Source organism: Triturus cristatus, chromosome 7, assembly GCF_964204655.1.
Source record: "Triturus cristatus chromosome 7, aTriCri1.1, whole genome shotgun sequence".
NCBI classification, from domain to species: Eukaryota; Metazoa; Chordata; class Amphibia; order Caudata; family Salamandridae; genus Triturus; species Triturus cristatus.
In genome coordinates, this window is record NC_140590.1 from 111480239 (window position 1) to 111491289 (window position 11051).

At 45.5% G+C, this 11051-nt stretch overlaps 1 long non-coding RNA gene across 1 annotated transcript; it reads right to left on the reverse strand.

Annotated features, from left to right (window-relative positions):
- Nucleotides 1-8007: 8007 nt before the first annotated feature.
- Nucleotides 8008-10679, reverse strand: LOC146808956 (uncharacterized). The gene is made up of 3 exons (XR_014965505.1): nucleotides 10626-10679; nucleotides 9066-9176; nucleotides 8008-8076 (listed from the first exon to the last, which is right to left on the reverse strand). It is a non-coding gene; the product is annotated as an uncharacterized LOC146808956 (long non-coding RNA).
- Between the last annotated feature and the right edge of the window lie 372 nt (nucleotides 10680-11051).

An 11051-nucleotide genomic window follows, 5' to 3' on the forward strand; every position in this document is an offset into this window, starting at 1 on the left:
TGTGTTTTTTGGGGTGGCCTTGCTGATGTTGTTGGGGCTCGCCATGTGGCTGGTGGCCATTTTGAGGCCTAGGCCTGCAAGCTTGCCTGGCCTTGTCTGCCAACAGGCCTGCTTTCATCCACTGCTACCAGAGCAGGTAGCCACAGCTTTAGTAATCTACTGTTTTCTGTGTGTTCTGTTGAATTTAGACATCATTTTGGGCATGGATGGCATTGGATTGAGTTGGGGAAGTGTGTTTTTTGGGGTGGCCTTGCTGATGTTGTTGGGGCTCGCCATGTGGCTGGTGGCCATTTTGAGGCCTAGGCCTGCAAGCTTGCCTGGCCTTGTCTGCCAGCAGGCCTGCTTTCATCCACTGCTACCAGAGCAGGTAGCCACAGCTTTATTGATCAAGTGTTTTCTATGTGATCTGTTGAATTTTTAGACATCACCTTCCTGAGAGTGTAGTGTGGCTGTACACAGTACTAGTAGTATAACATAGCTCTAGTTAAAAAAAATTCATAAATGGCTAGACTATCTTTTGTTTGCACTAGTACAGTACTAAGTAACTGAACCACAAAAACAAATGCAACATTTCACTGATGTTCTTCTCCTGTCTTCTTTGCTTTTAGGTGCACAAAAGACAGAGTAGGAGGTGTCATCGGCATCACCTGGCTACCCGTTGTACTGCCAGCCAGACAGAAGTCCTGCTGCGCATCACGCCCACGTGTGACCAGAACTTGTTGTGCATCTGCCTCCTGCCTGACGTCGGAATAAGATGGCCCCAAAGAAAGGTACCAGGTCCAGTACCAAGAAAGTTGCTGGTGAGAAGAAGGAACAGAAAAAGGAAGTGCCATTAACCACGACTGGTGGTGTGCCGGCCAAGGTTTTTTTTGGCACCAAAGCGTTGTCCGGGAACCAAGCTGGGAGCAGCACAGCGGTCCAGCAACCCCACCAACCTAGGCCCAAGGGCTTTACTGTCGCAGAGGTAGCCAGTCTACTAACGGGCAGCGATGTTGAAGAAATGTCATTACCGCAAAGTAGTACACAATCAAGTTCAACGCAGGCGCAAACTCAGCAGATCAGTGTGCAGACGCCGCAACCAGAACAGCAGCAGCCGCAACCAGAACAGCAGCAGCAGCCGGCGCAACCAGAACAGCAGCAGCAGCCGGCGCAACCAGAACAGCAGCAGCAGCCGCCGCAACCAGAACAGCAGCAGCAGCCGCCGCAACCAGAACAGCAGCAGCAGCCGCCGCAACCAGAACAGCAGCAGCAGCAGCCGCCGCAACCAGAACAGCAGCAGCAGCCGCCGCAACCAGAACAGCAGCAGCAGCCGCCGCAACCAGAACAGCAGCAGCAGCCGCCGCAACCAGAACAGCAGCAGCAGCCGCCGCAACCAGAACAGCAGCAGCCGCCACAACAGCCCACCATAGTAGTTGTTGCTCCTGACGTAGGGGCATTTCAGGAAATCGAGCTTCCTGCAGACAAAGCGGAGCGAAGTCAAACCACTGTTTCAGAACATCTATTGTCTTCCAGACCACCAGCAAGGAAAAGGAGGCTTAGTCCATCATCTTCTTCTTCAAGCCCCGCTTCTGATGATCGTGATGACACTTGGGTCCCACCAGCTCGGTCTGAGAGTGAAGTACGCCACAAGACATTGCTTCTGAAAAGGAAGGTCCCAGAAAAACTTAGAGTTATGGAGGTAGATGTAGAAGAGGGGGGTGATGATGTTGATGAAGACGAGCCAGTCATCACGCACATTACTCCCGCCCCAAAGGGATTGGAGACCGACATTCTAACCCTATCCAGAAAGGCTGCTACTGAGCGGGATGTAGCACGGATCTCACCAACACAGGTTACACCACCACTACCTCCAGCTGCCATATTTTCCAAGGCCCGGCAGGGACCTACATCCAGCTCAACCACCTCAGTAGGAAGTGGTAGTAAAAGTCACAGTGTAGGTGGACAGGGTCACATATTTTCAAGGACCCCCTCAAGTTCATCTGGTGTTGAAAGTGGCACATCCAGCAGTGCCAGAAAGTTCTCCTCCCCAGTTTGGGACTTCTTTTCTGTTAGCGCCAAGGAGGAGAACATTGCTATATGCGCAATTTGTCGGCAAGGTGTTCGGCGTGGTAAGCTTGGTACAAACTATGGTACCGGAGGACAAGCAAGTCATCTCAGAATACACCACACTATTGTGTGGGAGGATCACCTACTTAAGTTAAAAGAAAGTAGGAAAACTAAACCCTTTGAAGTTGGTCAGGAATCAGGGAGCGATATTATTGTGGTGGCAGGTGAAGAACAGGGAGGCATTTCTAGCCCTGTCTCCAGTAGTGCAGTCACTGCAGTGGTAACGCCCACATCCTCCTCAGTAACATCAGAGTGGCACCGCAGTAAGAGCCATACTCAGAGTGTGGGTGAGACACCAAGGCGACCGGCGGCGAGTACCTCAATGAGACAATCTGTGTCGTTGAGCCTTAGTGGGTTAATGGCACCACTAAGGAAAGTAAGCCAGCCTACCATTGACAGCATGTTTAGGTTGGAGGGGCAGTTCCAACGCAACCACCCAACTGCACGATTGTACAATGCGAAGCTGGCTAAAATGTTAGCGCTGGACCTTCTTCCTTTTTCATTTGTGGAAGGGGTGGGTTTCCTTGAATTTGTGTCTGCCATCTGCCCGAAATGGAAAGTTCCAAGCCGGTCCTATTTCGCAAGAATTGCTGTCCCGGCACTACATCATGATGTGCTGGAATTGGTTGGACAAGCTTTGCAGAAGAGTGCTGTGCACAATATCCACCTGACAACAGACATGTGGACCAGTTGCCAAGCCACAGATTACATGTGTATCACTGCACACTGGATCTCTTTTGTGGGGGTTAAAGATCAACTATCTGCACGAGGTGTTGTTGACACAGCTGCGATTTTTGAAGGTACTCGGAAACATGCAACTGTAGCCATGTTCGCCATGGAGAAATCTCATACGGCTGAAAACATTTTAGAAGAGTTTCGCACCAAGGTTTTGGAATGGCTGCAGCCCAGAGGGCTTGGTATTGGTTTTGTTGCCACAGACAATGGCAGTAATGTACTTAAGGCCATGGAACTTGGTTCCTATTTCAGGGTTCCGTGTTTGGCACACTGCATAAACATTATAGTGCAAGACTTTCTGAAAAAAGAACCCATAGTAAGCAATTTACTGTCCATCTGCCGAAGAATATGCACTCATTTCAGCCATTCTTTTAAAGCTCGGAAGCAGCTGAGGATCATCCAACGTGACCGTAGGGTGCCAGTCAAGGCACTCATCCAGGAGGTGGCAACACGTTGGAACTCAACGTATTACATGCTTGATCGTCTGTACGAACAGCACAGGTCACTCAATGATTATGTCTGGTACAGAAGCAGTGATGCTAGTGTTAAAGGCATGACCCTTCAGAGGGAGCAATGGACCCTAATTCAATGCCTGACTGAGATGCTGTCTCCTTTTGAGGTCTTCACACGTGAAGTCAGCAAGGAGGACTGTACAATGGGCCAAGCTATCCCATTGTTGCAAATGCTAGAGCATGAGCTGAATAATGTGTCTGAATCCTACAAAGGTGTAGAGGACAGAAGGCAAGCCCATGACTTGGTGGAGAGCTTATCCAGGCGCTTATCAGAAAATGTAAGGATACAAAATAAAATTTTGTCACAAGACCATTACATTTGTGCCACAATTCTGGATCCACGTGCAAAATTAGGACTATTCCGTTCTTTTTCCGACACTGATGTTGCCCGCTACAAAAGTTGTATAGCTGAAGCAGCCATCAAGTTTGAAAACGAAGGGCTGCTAATTAAAAGCCCGCCACATCAACCCACAACAAGTACTGATACTGAAGCAGGCCATGCAGAATCAAGTGCAACTTCGTCGGCTGAGGGCAGTGCGGTTGGCTCACAATCGCAACACTCACCATCACCATCGACTACAAAAACAATAACTGGATCATTCTGCCGAGTACAATCATTATCAGATTGGTATGTAAAGATGGGCCTTAAGCACAGTGCTGATGCACAGAAAAAACAGCACAAAAGCTTACCAGCAGCAACCCTGAACATTGAGCGGATGGTCCAGGCCTATCTGGACGACCCAACAGAGGTGTACGTTGATCAAAACCCAGTGCAGTATTGGCATAGGAAAAGGTCTGAATGGCCACAGCTCAGCAGGCTGGCGATAAGCTATCTGGCTTGCCCTGTCGCAAGTGTCTCTTCCGAACGTGTTTTCAGTGCTGCAGGTTCCATTGTAACCTTGAGAAGGACCAGTCTATCTCCCAAAAACGTGGAGAGGTTAACAATGATCAAAATGAATCAGCACTTCATACCACCAAATTACACAATGCATGAATCAACAGAGGAAGATGAGGACAGCGGCTCAGGTGACGAAAGTATTGTGTCAGATGATTACCTACTACTGGAAGATCCCCCAGAGTTTGAGGACGAGCTATACTTCCCTGACAATTAGGCTCGCACTTACTGTCTTCCTCCCTTTTTTCCCCCTTTGTTTGTGTCTGTTGTTCCGGTTATAAACTTGTGAATCGCAACCAATGCATTATCACCGTCTTCTAATCTTCTAATTTAAGATACAAGTTTCAGGTGTCTGCCATTTGACACTACAGTCCTCAGAATCCAGCTCCTCCGCTCGATCATACTGCATCTCCTGGTCAATTCCATTTCCCTCATGAATGATGATTGGATGATGGTAACAACAAATTCAAACTTTCCTCGTCCTTCCAAAACAAGTGGACCATGAATCTGATGACTTCTATAGCTATCCTCCTTCAGAGCCGAGAGAGACTGGCCATTAACTGAAAATAAGATGCAACAGGTAATGATTGATGCCATGCATTGTCCGCAGAAAAGCAGACTGAGTGATGTAGATTTTGTTGTGTGTGTTGCGCATGAATGAATTGATGTAATTGTGCACTGCCACTAATCAATATTCTACAGAACACACTAATTTTCCTCTTCTGGCAAACAAGAAATGTGTACTTCTCCTGCATCTTGGTGATACATTACTTTTAATTCAATACAGGAAGGGGACTCACTACATCTGCGCAATGCAAATGACTGTGACTTAACAGCACCGTCCATCATGATGATGGCGAAAGAGACGGCCTGCAGCGTTAACGAGATGAGATGCAAAAGGTAATGATTGATGCCATGCATTGGCCGCAGAATAGCAGACTGAATGATGTAGATTTTGTGGTGTTGCGCATGAATTGATGTAATTGTGCACTGCCACTAATCAACTTTCTACAGAACACACTAGTAATTACTAATTTTCCTCTTCTGGCAAACAAGAAATGTGTACTTCTCTCCTGCATCTTGGTGATACATTGCTTTTAATTCAATACAGGAAGGGGACTCACTCAATCTGCGCAATGCAAATGACTGTGACTTAACAGCACCGTCCGTAATGATGATGGCGAAAGAGACGGCCCGTTAACTTAAGATGAGAAGTAACAGGTAATAAATGATGATAATTAATGGCATGCATTGGACACCTGACTCTGAGCTATTGGTCTTTGTGTTTGCGTTGTTTGTTGTGCACAAAGTGATGTCAAAGTGTACTAGTGTTAATCTATCTTTCTGTACACAATAAAGAATGACTCAAGTCAGTAATATTTATATTTCTACTCTTGTTGTGTTATAAAAATTACACTTGTACTGCAGGCCGATCTTCAGTCAGTAGAAGTATCAGAGCTGATGATGAAGTCAGGAGGATGTTTCATGAGTGGCATAAAACGGAAAAGCCTAAAGGTAAACACGTGAACCACAACCACAGCACACCCAAATGTCTGTGTAGAAGTTGAATAGAGTGTAGCGGTGGGATGACTGCAGTGCATTGATTTTACTAACTTTAACTGTAAAATGCTATGTCTGGAATGGATAATGTGCTTTGCGTTTGTCCAACTCTTTGAGAGAAAAAAAAAAAGGACTCTAAAGTGTTAACGTAGGATGTGCTAATGGTAAGCACTGTGGGCCTGATCTCTCCTGTTACTGTTGAAGGTCTATGCTGGAAACAGACTACAGTAGAGATGATGCATATGCATACATGCCACCTCGGAAAGTGTTCTTGTTGCACTACACCATCACTTGTGCATTTGTTTTCACTTTCTTTCTGAATATCCCCTTTGGTTTTCAATCTAAAATTACAGGCCGGGCCTTGTCCAAAACTTTGTAAAACATTACAATGCATATTAATTACCTTACCAATCAATCACCTTTTTATTCCAGCCGGGCAGTGGCGAGTGGTGAGGCGACACACCCAAGATTGATGGACGAGAGGAGCAAGAGGAATGCCGAGATGCAAAAAACAGTCCACATTTTTGACCAGGATAAGACAGTAACAGTATCCACTTTTCACTTCTTTTAAATAATTTGATTAATATCTTGTATACATTCTTTACAACAGTGTGTTCTTGGAGTTGTTGTTATCAATCATCATTACGTTTGCTCTGTGTTTACGATTCTTCACTACCAATATTTTAAATTTCTATTTGCTATCTGTTAAAGTATTAAGGCCGGAACAGAACAAGAAATAGAAGTGTATGTAATCCGGGTCTCATCATGCATGCATTTCCTTTTTTATACCTTAACATATGGAATGGATATGGTATGGTAGTCTTCAATGATTGTCGTTTGTTTGTCTATGTATGCATACTGTTTTTCTATGTCAAACCTTTCCCAAAATCCCCCTTCCCATCCAATCAACGGACCCTAACCCTCTTCCCCCGGGCTGTGTGACTTATTGTCGAGGTGTAACTAAATTAAATGTACACCAATACTTAATCACACACTTGCTGGGGCGGATGTGGTGAAAGCAACACTACTTCAATTTCAATGCAGAGCGATGAACTTCTTCTGCTTGCCCACCCATGAGTAGGATATTTCACAGGTTCTTTTATTTAACAAAGGAACATATACCTCAGCATGAATTGCCGGCATTGATTGGATTTGTTTGTTGTCATTCCTCATATACAGCACTAACTGTTAGACTGTAGGCATAGCCAAGTCGACAAAACTATAGTTTGTAACTCTGTCTAGTAGGCTATCCTCATAATAACCAGCATTCAGTTTTTTTGGCAAATATTTGAGCATATAATTGTTGCTCGGTAAATTCTGTGATGTACTTCATTCAACTACTCCTCTAACAGTCTCTCAAAGGCGATTGACTATCTCCTTTTCTTTTTTTGGAAATGCTGCCACCCTGCCAGTGTATACTACTACTACTATACTACCACCACCACCCCAATCATGGCATGTATGAAAAAGGAAACCATCTTCACCATGCAGCCAGTGCTGTGCCACAGTTGGACATAAACATCAAGCACCGGTAAGAGAGAAGTTTGGGGGAGGCAGAATCAATAATGGACATGTTGTCAATGATGTCAGTTTCAAACACCACTCCAAAGAATGCATAGTAGGACCAGTCAATGAGTGAGGTGTGTCGCATCTATCTGTTTGTGTCTTATACAGTCAGCAAATTATTGAAATCAAACACACGCTATGGGCGGCCATGCACCAGCAAAGAAACAGTGTGATGTAAAACAGTTACCCCACCTACAAAACATTAACAACATTGCATGTAACATAGAAAAATATATTTAATTGACCCTAACAAATAAACTAAACCCACAAAAGCTAACCCACCCACCTCCCTAACCCCAACGACTGTCCATAGAAATAGAGAACGCCCAAACGAGTCAAGAACGAACAGGAATTAAAAAAGGGGCAGTGACAGGGACTAACTGGTGGGGCGGGACTGGAGGAGGACACGAATCTGGTCCTCTAAATGGGCGACGCGGCGTCTAAGGCCGCGGCAGTTGCAGCCACAGTGGGGGGGGGCACCGGAGATGGCACGGTGGCGGCGGGCAGCCGCCAGACGGTGGCGCCGTACCGCTGGAGGGCGGTGGCTGGGGCCCGGGGCACTGGAGGAGGCTTGAATTGCTGCTGCAGTCTCCTCCTCCTCCTCAGCTAGGACCACCAGCTGCCGGTATTCATGCTGGATTGCCTCCAGCTTCCGGCGCCGTGCCTTGGCGGCCAACTCCTTCCGGTTGATTTTTGGAGTAGCTGTGTATCAAAAAGAAAAAGCAAGACAATTGTAAAATATAGTCTTAATAAAACAGTAGGACAAGGTAATTATTTACACACATAGTGGCATGGTAGAGTAGCACTATAAAATAAAGCACAGTAGTACATAACATTTTAAATGTCGCCCGTCCTTCTTCCTTCCACCTGTCTTACACTTTTTAGTTGAACAGTGCACCAGGTGCTCTTCTCCATAAAACTTTCAAAGCGGAGTTGAAATCAGATAGATGAGGCCATTGGTTACTCAATACTCTGGCTCCTAGTCCTATACCAATTAAAGGGAATTCTAGTCTTCTAGTTCACTCTTCAAACGTCCCCAAGAACTCATACTTACTTACGACATCGGATAGCGGGCGGACTTTGTCCGCCCGCCATCCGACTGCTAAAAAAGGGTGGGGGTCCCGTGGGGACAATTAATTAGGATGATGCGCCCGGCACAGTGGCGGGCGCACCCTGTTATTTTAAATTTAAATTCTGGTTGGCTTTGCTGAAAGCAATGCTAAAATGTTGTGCTGCTTTTCCAAGCACAACATGACGGGCCTCGCACGGAGCCTGTCACGTTTTGCTTTGAAAGTCGGGGGGGTACCATAGCATCGGTAGGTACCCTCCATGGGGGCCCCCAAGCATACTCTGCAATGTGTGCATGCCTTTCCGTGGCGGACGGTAATGCCGCCACGCAAAGGCATTCCAAAATGCAGATTATATGGCTGCCGGTGTGGTGAGAGAGACACCACCGCCATATTGAACCCTTTTCCGCCTAGACATGTCTGAATATTTTCTACAGGGATGGCGGGAGGTTTGCCCCTGCTGTGACGGCAGTGAATTCCAGCCAGCCCGGCGGGGGCAATACGCCCACCATCCTAATGGGGCCCTAATTCACATTTTTACAGTATACATATACATACAGTACACCTTTGCAGTGAGTGTGCTGTCAAGTTAAACAATAGTTAAAGATTATGAATCTAACTTACCACCGCCTGCCACTGGTGCTGCCACTCCCCCTCCGTTGCTATCTGCAACTGCCGCATCCTCGCCCTCTGCGTCGCCTTCGCTGGCCCCAGCAATGGTGGTCGGTAGTGCGCCTAGAAAACATTACACATTTATTAGGCAACATATACACCTCCCCCCTATTGTTCAGTAGCAAGGTTGAAAAATGAGTTAATACTAACATAAATCACTAGTACAAATCAGGTAGTAGTAGAGTAGACACTAAGTTATATGATCATTGTAGCATTTGCTTGATTAGCCCTAGCCATGCACATGTGACGTTACCTTTACCTTGCAGCTTCTTAAGACACCTTTGAGCCCACATGACCTGCCTCACACTGCTACTGTCTAGTCTACGCGCTGCGTACAGGCGGTCAACAAACATTAACAAGCCACTTTTTTAGGAAGAACTGGTGTACTACTGTTACTGTTAGTCCATATTGCTTATCCATAGATGCTACACTTTTTGGCACGGCTGAGAAATGCTTGCAAGTTGCAATATACTAACGCACACCATTTCTTTTTTCGCATTACAGACGCAAGATTCGCTTCTACGAACCAGAGCTTCTGAACGATGCACCAACTACCAGTACTAGGTTCTTCTGAGGTGAGGGGTCCCTTCACTCACATCTTCATTTATAAATGTATATAAACTAAATTGCTATGGGATGGTGGTGCTGCCTTCCACCACTTCAGTTATCATGATTTAATTCCCAACTGTATAAGTGTAACAATGTATATTGTTTTAATGTTATTGATTTGCCGGTTGGTGCTGCTAAGAAAACAGTGTACAGACCTTCTCAAATCGAAATAAAAATTTGAAACTTACATAGACTTTGTGGTATTTGGTGTGGAGTGGACTAACTTACACGATTGAGCAAATTAAAGTAAGGGTGTGCATGTGAATAGCTTCCACGACAGAGGTTGCGTGTGTTAATGTTCTGGGTTGTCTACTTGTTGGTTATCTTGGGGGGAGGGTTCCGAGACCTAATAGGTATGACAAGACAGTACTATAGTCAAGCAGTGGAATTGTGGTGGGTGCGGAATTTCTGATTGAGGTGTGCAAGGAAGGTCCAACCTACCATCACCAACATCCTATTTTCTGGTGCAAATGTATGTGCAAGATCCCTACAACAGTTGTATGTCCTATAGGGTATCATATCAAAATATTAAGAAATCTGGTAGGGCTGTTGCTGTGAATTTTCAAAGCCTAAACATCAACAAGAGTAAAAAGTAGTACAAGACAACAACCCAACGGATTGTATGAGCTACTGGTGAATATGAGTTTTATATTACAACCTTTCACAAAGAGTGGCACTGGCCAACTGGGCAAGACTAGCTACTACAGTACAGACAGACAGACTGATAGTATGTAGTGGTACTCAGTCATCATAGCGGAGGCAGAGATAAGCTTTTTGAAACCGTACAGATCGAAGGATAATTGGTGGTAAAAGAATAGCATTTGGAAACACACTATAGTTCGGGAGAAATGGGGCAGTAAAAGTTATGGAATAAGAAATATTATTAAAAACAAGAAGACTTACTGGGGCCAGCAGAGGAGCCCTCAGCGGTGTCCTCCTCGTGGTGTTCCTGTCCCGCCAGCTGCCCAGTCCCTGCCCGTCTGCCCCTGGGTGCTGGTGATGAACAGGAAAGATATAAGAAAGAGACAAACATTGATGGATGGTGTCAACTTAAGCAAATACAATATTTTTCAACAACGGTCAAAAAACACTTATGTAAACAATTGCAATAACTACATTGACCGATCTCATCTGGTCAACATGTAATATCGGGGGATTCGCAGTTCGACTACTTAAGTTACTATTTATCAACAGTAATCCATTCTTCCATTCTGATTCCAGAAAACTAAGTTACAAGTAAGCCTAAGAATTAGTACAACGTACCACCCAACCTAGCCCACCTATTCCAGGCATGCCAATTGTACATTAAGTATGCATTTCGACTGTATT